Source organism: Rhipicephalus microplus, chromosome 5 (assembly GCF_043290135.1).
Source record: "Rhipicephalus microplus isolate Deutch F79 chromosome 5, USDA_Rmic, whole genome shotgun sequence".
Classification (NCBI taxonomy): domain Eukaryota; kingdom Metazoa; phylum Arthropoda; class Arachnida; order Ixodida; family Ixodidae; genus Rhipicephalus; species Rhipicephalus microplus.
In genome coordinates, this window is record NC_134704.1 from 86,065,194 (window position 1) to 86,079,286 (window position 14,093).

General features: G+C 45.8%; 1 protein-coding gene and 1 non-coding gene across 2 annotated transcripts in view; both read right to left on the bottom strand.

Annotated features, from left to right (window-relative positions):
* Nucleotides 1–14,093, bottom strand: part of LOC142817510 (uncharacterized) — a 371,141-nt gene that overhangs the window by 331,716 nt on the left and 25,332 nt on the right. The gene's annotated exons all lie outside the window — the stretch shown is intronic.
* Nucleotides 11,629–11,700, bottom strand: TRNAT-UGU (transfer RNA threonine (anticodon UGU)). The gene has a single exon. It is a non-coding gene; the product is annotated as a tRNA-Thr (tRNA).

A 14,093-nucleotide genomic window follows, 5' to 3' on the forward strand; every position in this document is an offset into this window, starting at 1 on the left:
CTACATTTGGTATACGCGTCAGCGTGCCTTCGTGGAGCTAGAATCGCGGCTCCTTTTTTTTACACATGCATGACTCCGGCATATATAAGGAATGTTATTCTTTCATGACATCTGATTGTCCACTAGCACTTTTGTGTCCACGTCTGCAATCTTGTGAGTTTGTGTTTGTGATATTACTCCATTTCTGTACAATGAATTCTCTCCCCCAAAAAGAAGCATTTACGAATTAAAACATAGTAATAATAGAGAAATAAATTTATTTCGAAGAGCTCTTTCTCACTAGAAAGGCTTGAAAACACATTTGGACCCAACTAATGAATGCTGGGCAAAATGACAGTGGAAAGATTATTCGGGCCAACGGACATTGATATATTAAACGTTTTAAAAAATAATAGAAAAATTCGAAAGATCCCAGGTACTTGGGAATCGACGTTATGCGAAGCATGTTGAGGGAACATGACGGTGTGGCAATTCTTTTACTGAGCGACATGTCATGAAGTTACGCTAAGTATATATACAAGTGTTGCGCGCAAAGACATATGTTGAAGAGTTGCAGATCTTTATATAGCCAGTTGTTTGCACTTTAGCAACGATGTCAACAGGAACATGCGTATAAGCAACACCAGAAGCCTGTATGAAGCGCTGATGCTCGCGAGGATGCTGGCCCTGGACACTGCTACATAAATCAACTTCAGCGCATGGCAACTAAGCACAATTGACGTTGGCCTGACCTGATGGCTGTATCAAAGGAGTACACATGTAATGTTTATAAAATTGGGTAGGCATCACTGCTACCACTGTTGCCGTTTCTCAAAGATTAGCGTCCATTTGAAAAGTAGATCTGTGACCTGGCGTAGCTCTGTGGTGAAATGCTCCATTGCCACGCAGAATGCTTGGGTTCGATTCCAGCTGAGACCCTGACATTTTATTCTTTGCATTCGTCTCCTCAACGTACTGATGTCGGGCATTTCTGAACGATCGCGCGTTGAAATTGCGTGAGAGTGTTGTCGTCGTTCCTGTGTAGATACGAAGTTTAAATAACCTGTGGCACCAACCCACATACAAGCGGCACATACCCACCCATGGGTGCGTGCCACTGTCTTGCGGGAAGTGTTTGACGACGTACGCAACGCGACCGTGACATTATTGAAGTCTTGAGTAGCGCCTCATATTCGTCAAACCATCTTACCCTCCCTTAATTGCTAATTTTGGTTCATGCCAAGTTAAGGAGGTGTCCACGAGAGCACCCAAACGTAAAGGGATAGATAGATAGATAGATAGATAGATAGATAGATAGATAGATAGATAGATAGATAGATAGATAGATAGATAGATAGATAGATAAAAACGCTCAAAGTTGCCGAAGTTCGTTAAGAAATGCTTCGCATTTACAAAGATGCCGTAGGCCAAGATATACTAAATTAGAGAAATGCTGTTTCTGCCCCACAAAAAGTTAGTTACTGTGGTGCGGTAATTGTAAGACTTGCCTTTGTACGTAGTAACACTGCATCACATGTGTGCGAACTTCTATCGATTAGCTCCTGAAACTTTCTGCTGCGTGAATGTCAGTACCCGCGCCGGTTGACCCTTTTTTACTATTATGAAGACTTTATAGCAGAGGTTGAGGTATAAGTGACTCTGTACATGACAGCGCAACACCAAACATATATTTGTAATTTTTTTTTCCGCGTTAGGAGTAGAGATGACTTGGAGTTTAAGGTGCACTACAATAGGAGAGCCGTATTGCTGTGCATTATGCCCATTCTGAAGCACACGTTGGTAGACAAAAAACAATTATATATATATATATATATATATATATATATATATATATATATATATATATATATATATATATATATATATATATATATTGCCACTTTCCATTTCTCAAGCTTTGTTATCGCCCCAATACACCAATACACTACACAATTTTCAGCGCAAAAAGCCCCTGCACTTTTCGAGAAGCTTAAGGACTGTAGTAGATCATTTCGGTAAGATCGCGCCCACTCTGCGAACTGTACAGATTATTCCGGAACCTACGTCACCGCCAACGTTAACGCTACAACATATGATGGCAAGAGTATAAATGCCGATGCACTTCGCCGCTTGTCAGTAGTTCATCGACGGCCGACGCTCCGTTCACCGCTAACAGTCCAAGACTGCTACTGTAGTCCGACTTTCCCTTTACTGGGCACAGGTTTGCCTAAATAAACAATTTATCATTCGACTCGCAGTGTGCTCCATTCGTCCACGTCACGACTCCGTGACATCTGGTGGAGGTGCTAAGTACACGGCTTGACGGAGGCGTCTGGTACATGAAAGAAACAGTCCTACAGCGTTGCTCGAGAGACGTCATCCTTGGCATGGACTTCTGATGCTTCCATGGTGCTGTCATGAATCCAAGAACAATGTCGATAGCATTATCTACAGAAGAAGCACTACCGCCGCGCACGCCGTCGGGAAATCATGCCTTGAATGTGCAGGAAGAACAAGTCACCATTCGGCCTCGCTCCAGCGTCAGTATTTCAGTCAGCGCTCCTAAATCACCTGACTTCGAAGGCGTCGTTGAAGGCAGTCAGCATCTGTTGGTCACACGAAATATTTGCGTCGGAAGAGGAATCGCAGAGCTGCAGGGAGGCAAAGCAACGGGTATGCTCACGAATTTCAGCAATGAGTACAAACATGTGGACAAAGGAACAACGGTCACATACATCGAAGAAATTGTGTAAGCCACCAGTGCTTTCGCCCTCACCGATTCTGCGGAACCTTCTCAGAGGAACCAAGCCCCTCCCACAGTGTTTGACGTCAATCCTATACTTCCGAACCATAAGCAAGAACAGCTACAGGCCCTGCTCTTGCAATACAAAGATTGCTTTTCGTCATCATCGAAAATTCGGCAGACCCCTATAACGAAACATCGCATCATAACCGAAGAAAATGCCAGACCACTCCGTCAGAGTCCATACAGGGTTTCGACACGAGAACGCGAGGCCGTGAAGAGACAAGTTGGTGAAATGCTGCGGGATGACATCATTCAGCCGTCAAAAAGTCCATGGGCGTCCATCGTAGTGTTAGTGAAGAAAAAGGATTGAACCCTACATTTCTGCGTCGATTTTCACCGCTTGAACAAAATCACTAGAAACGATGTGTATCCTCTCCCACGAATAGACGACGCTTTTAATCGGCTCCATAACGCCAAGTACTTTTCGTCAATGGACCTCAAGACTGGCTATTGGCAAATTCAAGTCGACGAAAGAGACCGAGAGAAAACGGTGTTTACAACACCGGACGGCCTCTTCGAGTTTAAGGTGATGCCCTTCAGTCTTTGCTCAGCGCCTGTAACTTTTAAACGCGTTATGAATACAAGAAAGGTACCACTGGCCACGTCTTACCACCGACATCACTCGTTATGTGAGGACATGCCGGGACTGTCAGCGACACAAGACACCACCGACAAGGCCAGCGGGACTTCTGCAGCCAATTGAACCACTTCGCCGAACATTCCAGCAGATTGGTATGGACCTACTGAGGCCGTTCCCGACGTCGGCTTTCGGAAACAAGTGGATCGTGAAAGCTACCGACTATCTCACCCGCTACGCCGAGACAAAAGCCCTGCCCAAAGGCAGTGCATCCGAGGTAGCTAAGTTATTCGTCGAAAACATCGTCTTACGTCACGGCGCCCCGGAGGTCCTCATCACCGACAGAGGAACGGCATTTACTGCTGACCTAAGTCAAGCAATCTTGGTATACAACCAGACAAATCACTGCCGGACGACAGCGTACCACCCACAGACCAACGGCCTGACCGAGCGGCTAAAGAAGACTATCGCCGACATGCTGGCAATGTACGTCGATGTCGAACACAAGACGTAGGACGCCATTCTTCCGTACGTGACCTTCGCATACAACACGGAGGTGCACGGGACGACCCAGATATCTTCATACAAATTGGTCTACGGAAGGAGCCAGGCAACGACGCTCGATGCCATGTTACCCAACGTCACCCACAAAAAAAAAAAAAACTTCGATGTGAGCGAATACCTTTAACGCGCCGAAGAAGCCCGACAACTCACGCGTCTTCGTATCAACAATAAACAGACGACCGACAGCCGCCGTTACAATATTCGACGATGCTTTGTGGAATACCAGCCCAGTAAACGTGTTTGGGTGTGGACGCCGGTACGCCGACGTGGACTAAGTGAAAAGCTTCTGCGACGGTACTCCAGACCGTTCAGGACGGTTTGACGTCTCAGCTCACTTGATTACGAGGTTGTCCCCGATGGCAACACGAACTCTCAACGACGCCGATCGTGACCGGAAGTCGTCCACGTCGCGCACCTCAAGCCGTTTCATGTGCGTTAACAAACTAAAACAGTGTTTTTGTATTATTACTGTATCGTAATTTATTTATTGTACTTTCTTGCATTATTGTTGTACCTTCATTTTTAGTTAAAGCGCGCTGTTACGGTGGTCTAGTGGCTACGGTACTCGGCTGCTGACCCGCTGGTCGCGCGTTCATATCCCGGCTGCGGCGGCTGCATTTCCGATGGAGGCGGAAATGTTGTAGGCCCGTGTGCTCAGATTTGGGTGCACGTTAAAGAACCCCAGGTGGTCGAAATTTCCGGAGCCCTCCACTACGGCGTCTCTCATAATTACATGGTGGTTTTGGGACGTTAAACCCCACATATCAATCAATCAATGCCTTTCTCAGAGGGGGGCAATACCACGTTCCATTTCTCAAGTTTGGTTATCGCCCCAATACACTGAACAATTCTCAGCGCAAACCGCACCTGCAGTTTTCGAGAAGCTTCAGGACTGTAGTAGATCCTTTCGATAAGATCACGTGCACTCTGCGAACTGTACAGATTATTCCGCAACATACGGCGCCGCCAGCGATAACGCTGGAACATTCGATGGCAAGAGTATAAATGCCGACGCACTTCGCCGCTTGTCAGTCGTTGATCGACGGCCGACGCTCCGTTCGCCGCTATCAGATATCTGTGTATGTGCCGCTAGTTTCCTCTATGGATAATAGAGTTTGTATGCCCCATAGTGCAAAAGACGGGTGTGTAAACGAGCACTGTATGTATGAAAGGTTGTAAAGAGTTTTTTTTTTTGAGTTTGAAGTTAATAAACTTCTCTTTGTATCAGTCCAAGACTGCTACTGTAGACTGACTTTCTGTTTACTGGGCACAGGCTTGCCCAAATAAACAATTTATTATTCGACTCGCTGTGTGCTCTATTCGTCCACGTCACAACCTCGTGACAATATATATATATATATATATATATATATATATATATATATATATATATATATATATATATATATATTCAAATGGAAGACGAGGGTGGTCCAGAATAGCTTGTTGAGTATCAAGACGTTCCAACACAATGTAGCGCAGTGGTATAGTGGTTGCGGGTCACGGCTGCTGCAGCGCAGGTCGCGGGTTCAATCCCCAACGCGGCTTTCGCGCATTGGAGGGAAATAATAGAGGCCCGTGTAGGTAGAATTCGGCGCGCTTGAAAGAGTATCAAGTGACCAAAATATCGCAGCCCTCTCCTACAGCGGGCCTCAAAATCACATCGCGGTTTCGGCATGTAACCTCCAAGCAAAAAATTCACGTATCTCACCGAAGTAAACTATGACAAGTGGGTGAAGAATCTACAGGTCATAGTTCAGAGTAGCTACTAGTCAGCGTTACCGTAAAGCTTCATCTTCGTAGCTTGTCTTCATCGACGTTGCCTACAGTGGGTGAAAGAGCGTTCACGTTCATTTTCATCCATGGCAGAAAGAAAATGTTTGGGCTGTTAACGCGCCTTAGGTGCATATACGATATTGGAGTCGTCGACTAGCATAAATGGTTTGTGCTTGTATGCGTTTTATACTGTTCTGTCACAATTATGACCGACTTGTGCCTCTATTTTTTTATTAAATGATTACACCGCTTAGCCCGAAGGCGCTGCAGCAGTGGGGGTTATATTGACGAGAAAGACACGTCATTTAGACGAAACATTCGTTAACTTGATAAGCGATTCAACTGACGGATCCAACACAGTACTCTGAATCGTTAACTACGTTTTCCAAACACACAGTGTTAGGCGCACGACATAGTACGGGACGGCTTTAAGCTCTCGCATAGTAGAGTCCCTGTAGTACTCTAACTCGTTACTCACTTTTTCTAAACATGCGCTATGGCGTTTGCAACAGAAATTAAGGTGGTGACGCCCAAGAGACGGCTTTCAGCTCTTTCACAGCAGAGTACCGAGTACTGTATTTCGTTAAGCACTTTTTAATAGTTCATTAAGCATTAATTCCTTAGGCATTAGTTCCATATTAATTAAGTTATATGGAACTAATGCCATAGGCATTAGTTTCATTAAGCATTAATTCCATTAAGCATTAGTTCCATATTAAAAGATAGTTGTTCCTGACAAAATAACACACAGAAACGAGTATAGATGACTGAATATTTAAAGAACTTTCTTTGGAATTAGAAGCTTACGAAGGAAAATGAGTAACAATAAGAGAGAGAGAGATAAACGAGGAAAAAGGAAGGCAGGGAGGTTAACCAGATGCTAGTATACGGTATGCTACCCTACACTGGGTTGGGGAACAGGGGGTTGAAAGAAAAAGGGAGAGTTAAAAAAATAAATAAGAGAAAAACACCGACACACACGCACACACAAAATCAGTCCACTCAAAGGCGTTCCGACAAGCCAGTAGTTCGTAAGAAGCCCAGTAGCGCTTGCACGGCTTTCTTCTGTGACGATGAGTCATGACGATGGCGCAGTATACTTTCTTCGGACAGTGGCTGGTCATCTAACCTGTTTAGTTTATTAGAAAGGTGTTGTCTTTCCAGGTAGTATTTCGGGCAGTCACACAGGATATGTCGGATTGTTTCTTCATCTCCGCAGTGTGCACAGTCGGCGGTGTCGGCCATACCTATGCGGAGCGCGTACGCACGGGTAAACGCAACTCCCAACCATAGTCTGCACAGAGCAGTAGCGTCGCCTCGTCGAATTTTTGTTGGAAGCTGCATGCTTAACGTTAGATCAAGGGATCGTAATCTTGCATGCGTAAAGAGAGGCTCATTTCAAAGAGCCATGGAGTGTTGGCGAGCAAGCATGCGGAGCCTCCTAGCAGCGTCTGTCCTTGAGAGAGGTATTGACTGGTCGTTGTCTTCTGTATGAGCTGAACGGGCAGCTTGATCAGCTCGTTCGTTACCGATAATTCCGCAGTGGCTTGGCAACCACTGAAATATAACTTGGTGCCCTTCCTCTGTTATATGGTGTAGCATTTCTGCTGTTTTAAATACCAACTGCTCGTGTGGACCATGGCGTAGGTTTACAGAAGTGACTGTAGTGCCGCCTTGCAGTCGCAGAAAATCGTCTACCATTGCGTGCTTTGCTCGGTAATGAAACGCAGCGCAGCACGAAGCGCTGCAAGCTCTGCTGCCGTTGTTGTGGTTGCATGAGCTGTCCTGAATTTGATGGTTGTGGCGTGCGTTGGAATAAGGACCGCCGCAGTTGAGCTGTTTGGCAGGACGGAGCCGTCGGTGTAGACGTGGGTGCAGTCTTGGTACTTCTCGTACAGCAGAAGTAAGGCGAGCTGCTTGAGGGCTGGTATTGAGAAATCTCGTTTTTTCTGGGTGCCTGGAATTGTCAGGTTGATGTCTGGCTGTTTGAGGCACCATGGAGGAATTGAAGGTCTCGCCGCGGGCGTAAAACCAGTTGGTAGGGGGTCACCATGTGTAGTTATTGTTCGACAAAAGGAAGTATGAGGTCTATCCACTGGTAGAGAGGCTAAGTGGTGATGGGGAGTCCGGCCCACATGCCTTATGTATGTCCTCAAAGCTTCAATTTCAATATGGGTCTGCACGGGGTGGTCTTTGGCTATAGCTATAGTCGCCATTGTTGAGGCACCCTGAGGCAGACCTAGACATATTCGAAGCGCCTGTGCCGGAACGCTTTGTATCATGCGTCGACTTTTTTGCTGGCGTTTGATAATGCAAGCACATTGTATCGTAAAAAGCCAAGGAAAAGCACCCTGTACAGTCGTAACATAGCATTAGGCTGCATTCCCCAAGTCTTTCCAGCGAGAAACTTGAAAAGATGGCATATGCCTGTCAATTGCTTTTTCAAATACGACACATGAGGGCTCCATGATATGTCTCTGTCGACTTTTACACCCAGAAATTTGTGAGATCGACGATATAGTATATTTTGACCGTTAATTGACACTCTGTAATTCGACATGGGTTGGCGCGTAAATGCCAGAAGAGCGCACTTTCCGGAGGAAATTTCCAGGCCTCGATTGCGTAGATGCGAAGTAGTTACAGTAGCAGCTCTCTGTATTCTCGCTCGTAACTGCAGGCGAGTTACCGCAGATGTCCAGATGCAGATGTCATCAGCTTATGTTGATAGATAAATATTGTTTGGTAGGTGCGTATTGAGAGCGATTAGTGTTATATTGAATAGCACGGGGCTCAGTACACCACCCTGAGGGACGCCATGACAACTGAAATGTGTAGACGTGTTCCTGGTCTCTGTACTCACAAAATAGGATCGCATTTCGAGATAGCTGCGTATCCACTTAAACATTCGGCCACCCACTCCAATCACTTCTTGTGCGGTAAGGACGGCTTCATGTGTAACGCTATCATAGGCTCCTTTAACGTCAATGAACAGAGAGGCGCAAAGACGCTTATGGCCTTTCTCGTGTTCAACGTATGGGATTAGGTCGATGACGCTATCGATCGATGATCGACCACGTCAAAAGCCAGCCATGGCATTTGGGTCGATCGCATGATAATCCAAGTACCACTCGAGTCGGACGAGAATCATTCTCTCCATCACTTTACCCACGCAACTAGCCAATGCGATCGGGCGACAATAAGACAATAAGAGGGTAACAATAAGACGCACTTTGAGCACTATGTGACCCGAAAAAGTTTCCACAATAAACTTGTTGGGCATTCGTGGGAAATGCTCAGTTCATAATCGCTCAACGGTGATACCGTATCATGACACTAGTAAGATGGCCACCGCAGCTGCCACATTGCCATATCCACAATTTCGTACCTGTGCAATCATTTCCTCTCCAGCATTTTTAAAGCCTTCTTTGGCGCAACTAAGGAGGCTAAAAAATGTTTTACACCTCCTTGGGGACAACACTTCTGCCTGATCACCGAGGCTCATGTGCGGTGGATCTTCTCTCCTGGATGAGAAATACGAACTCGTTCATGGCATAATTTTTGTTGACACGGTCTCATGATATGTAACGCCTATGGGACGGCCTTATGCTATCCCATAGTATAGTACCAAAAACTGTAAATCTTTTACCTTTTTTTTCTAAGCACACAACAAAAAACGAATTACCATACATATCAGATCTGGTACAGTACTCTAAAATCCTAAAACAATGACCAGCTTGCGAAGAGACATAATGAGCTTGTGAAGGTGCTTTTTCAATGCCGGATTTACTATGAAATATCTGGTACAGGAGTTTTAACCGCAGTTTCTTTCTACGAGTTGAGAGTAATTCCAATTCTAGTTCAATTTTTTCATTGCTGCAACTGTACTTTCTTAAGTACCGACTTGGAGCAAATCTTGCATCTCTATTTCATACTTTTTTTTCAAGTTTGTCACTAAGAATTTTAACAGAGATTAAACACTGCACAAGTGTATTCAAGCAACATATTAAATCTTTTTTGAATGGGTCTTGCATTTGTTTTACTTGAGCGTTGCCGTATCCAATCTAAATTGAGTGACATGAAGTGACAAAGAATCGAACACAAAGTCATAATGTCCATACACTAATTTTGTGACTAGCAAGGATTTGTTATTGTAAGCGTAGCACTGAACCTGCCCTCTCCTACACTCTCTCCTACAAACGTGGCAGCTCCGCCGAGCGCTCTGGCCCTCACATGCCAGAGCACGCTCCTCCTCTTCAAACATTCCCCGCTACTCCACTCGCACCACCTGCTCTGGTTAATAGGGGCGAGGGTAAGCGCGCGCGCCCGTAGATGTTGCTAGAGGGAATGGAGTGAGAGCGCAGAGATAACAGCTGCCGGCGCGTGGACACCAACAGACGCCTTACATGCCCCGACTAAGAAATGCATTCGCATTTGAAAAGTCTGAGCTGTTGGACGGTTTGGTCACTTGAAGGGACTCTAAAGCCAAAAAAAACAGTTTACAGCAAAGTGAAAGCTCAGTGTATGACAACGTCCTAAATGACCATATTATCAACAACAGGGCCCAACTTATCGACAAATTCAGGTAAATGTACAAAAACACATTCGCTGCCGTAGAACATTCTCAAACTCATCCCGATGACATCAGACAGGCAGCCTACAATAATCAGTAGTAACCGATTTAGCTGCACTAAATAAACCTCACGTGCATCAAGAAACGCGATAAAATGCTGCCTGTTCGTTTCTGTTTTGATCATGGAAAAAAGCCTCACTGCTTTGCGACAAAGGCGAAGCAATGAGCGCAATAGCAACAAATTGGAAGGTCACATGCAGAATGGCAAGCAGATCGAAACGTGCCCTGTGTTTCTCACGCACAAAGGACGCACGAAACGTACTCACAGCTACAGATGGACGCGAGTAAGCGTCTCAGTTGTTACTTCACCCTGTCTGAAAAGCGCAGCCTTTTCGCGAATGGAGGATGTGCAACGATTGCAACGAACTTTGCGAGTTCGCTACGTGCGATTCTCCCACTGCAAAATAAGGGCGCGTAATCGAGCGTACACACCCTAATTCCCTACGCGGGCCCAAGTACGCATGAGAGATGAGAGCCACCCCGCGCTCACTGCGCTATCTTGCTGATAATGCTGAAAACACAAGTCCCCCCCCCCCTCCAAACAAAGACGTCCGCTAACAGCGGTAAGTGGTAGATATGAATAGCTTGCCATTTGAAAGTGCACGGAGGGAGAGAGAAGAAAGGCAAGGAGGTTGACCAAGCTTGGCTCGGTTGGTTACCCTACACTTGGGGTGGGGGAAAGGAGGAATAATAGGAAGAGATAGAAAAGAAGAGGAGCAAGAAAGAGAAGGATGAATAGTCAGCTCAAGACTACACAGCATGGTGTTTCACGGTTTTTCACAAGCTGTCGTGAAGCCTGGTGGTCCTTAAGTAGTATACAAGAGGGCTTCAGTGGCTTTGCGCGTATTGGAAACCGTCGGCCAAGGCCCCAGAATCTTCTTTTCTGTAAGCGGCCGCGAATCCAGCTGACAGAGCTTGGCTTCCATAATACGTCGTTCAGACTGGTACGCTGGTATACCAGTCCATGGAGGTACCCAATGGTGGCTCAGTGGTAACGCCTCGCATTGACGACGCGGTGGTCCCACATTCGATTCCGTGCGCCGGAGTCTTTTTTCTATATTTTTTTTCTTTCCTTTGTTTTCGTATATATATATATATATATATATATATATATATATATATATATATATATATATATATAACGGAAACAAGTGTATACCTAAGGGCTCGTTTTTTGTGTTTTTACACAACCATATTGGGATCTAACAGACATTAATGCCAAGGAACGTATAGGGGAAGTTATTAGGCCAATTTTAATGTAAATGAGAAGAAAGAAAAGTGGGTGAAAAGATAACTTGCCGTGGGCAGGATCCGAACCTGCGACTTTCGAATAACACGTTCGATGCTCTACCACTGAGCTACCACGACAGCTATCCCCCCAGCCACTTTGTTGGGTATCTAGGTCCATTTAAACGTGGGAATGTCAGTCAGCGCCACTAGTAGCCATGGCGGCGAGTGTGGTACACTCTTTATGAGCCTGTTTGGAGTCACGTAGCACGTGAACTTATTACCTGGCTGCTGACCAATAGTCCCCCGTATACAACCTAGAGACACCAAGTCTGCCAGTATGAGAACCTCGTTAATGAATAAGGCAAACAAGTGTATACCTAAGGGCTCGTATTTCGTGTTTTTACACAATATAATGGGATCTAGTAGACATTAATGCCAAGGAAGGTATAGGAGAAGTTATTAGGCCAATTGTAATGTAAATGAGAAGAAAGAAAAGTGGGTGAAAAGATAACTTGGATGGATGGATGGATGGATGGATGGATGGATGGATGGATGGATGGATGGATGGATGGATATGGCTGTACCCTTTAGATCGGGCGGCGGCTAGCGCCACCAAGCCGTAATACTTAATGAACCAAAAACTAGATTTTTTTTCTTTAAAAAGTGAGTTTGAGGATTCGTACTTTGCAGTGAAGAGTTTAATTTTCACTCGTGCTTTGACTTTAGCCACCAATCAGATAACCTCCTTCTAGTTAAGTCTACCCGCTTAAAGTCTATTTTGCCCTCCCGGTCCCTAAACCCCAGTGCTTTGAAATACTCTGCGCCATCATCCTGAACTATAGGGTGAAGCCCTTTACGAAACATTATCAAGTGTTCGGCAGTTTCTTCTTCCTCTCCACACGCACTGCATACTGTGTCTACCCCTTCGTAATTGGCCCGATATGTCTTGGTTCGCAGTACTCCCGTCCTGGCCTCAAACAGTAGAGAACTACCCCGAGTGTTATCATAAATCCTTTCCTTGGCAATTTCCTGCTTCTTGCCGTGGGCAGGATAGTGCCATCTAGCGGGCCCCGGTTGAATTAAAAAAAACATCTGCAATATCAGAGTCAATGGTAGAAAATTGATAAATGACTGTTGTTGCTGCTATGGCTGCCGCTGCTTTCTGTTTGCCGCTTTTAGCGCAGTAAAGCTGGGCAACGTTGTCCACGGCAACAGGTTGACGTGAGTCGGTCCGGTCGGTCCTCTTCTTGAGGCGGGTAATATGAAGCACGCTAACCCAATGCGGACCACTTGAACGTAATTTTGTTTCGAAATAGGCCCTTCTTTGGCACAAAAGTAGCACTACAAGATTTCTGCACCGCTATTTCAACAATCAACGTTGACCTAATAGTTGCCTTTAGTATTCCTTTAAATAGGTAGGTCAGGTACCTACCTTTTTCGCACACAATTTTTACATCGATGCGCGAATGCTTCGCCGCCGTTAAACAGTCACTTCCACGAATATTCAACAAAATCTCATAGGTCAACAGTTGCATTGTTGACATGAGACTAGTTTCTTGCGTGGCAAAGTTTGAAGCTGTCACATTTGATGTAACTATCTATGTGGAATCCCACGAGTGCGCGTAATTTGGGATGTTAATAATGAAGTTTTCATGTGAAGATCAGAATCAAGAGGACCTGGTATGCACAGAAGATGGACGCGCTGTTAGGTAAGGTCATTTTTTGAGGCCATTACATTTCAGGAAGGTGTGGCAGTGCCAACGGCCGTCTGCATTCACAGCTCTAAACTGCCCTGAAGTGCGGGCCGTCCTTGGGCGCTGTTGAGATCGGCGAACCACTCTTTACAACGGGTGCTGGGGTGGAAGAAAGGCAGCCTCCTCACCTTGTGGCGATTAGTAAGAGCGCGAGCACATCCGGCTCTTTTTCATGTACTGCGAAGTGCGTTGCAAGTGCTCGACACAGCACTACTGTCGCTGGCTCCTGCGCAGAAATGTGACACGTGACGCCAATGTGCCCCAGGAAGGCCACGACGCCGAGTTTCCGCTCAAGACGGACCTCAGACGAGAACGCTGTGCGTCTCTGACTGATAGGCTACCGACGCTCAAGCCAACGCCAGATGTTCAAGCACATACCATTGGAGTTACCTGACCTGACACCACCGTTTGACAACGTGGGTGCGATGTGAGCCCGTCGGGATGTGATGAGCCCGTCGTGTCGCCGCTCAGGCGACACGACGGGCTCATCACATTTCGTTTGCTGGTGGCATGATTCACCGAAAGCGAAAGTTTTGCAGGAACAATACGTGTTTTAGGAGGTGTGTGTGTGTGTGTGTGTGTGTGTGTGTGTGTGTATTTTTTGAAGACTGTGTCGGCAAAATGACTCTGAAAAGTGCGAACTGATTGGATGAAAACGTCGTCTCCTGTTTCTCTGGGCCTGGCGTCTAGTGACTGCGAAAAGAGTAAAAGCAGCAGACGAATGTCCGAGAAGCTTTCCTCTTTACAATCATCTTTCTACAAAATTGTAAATATATA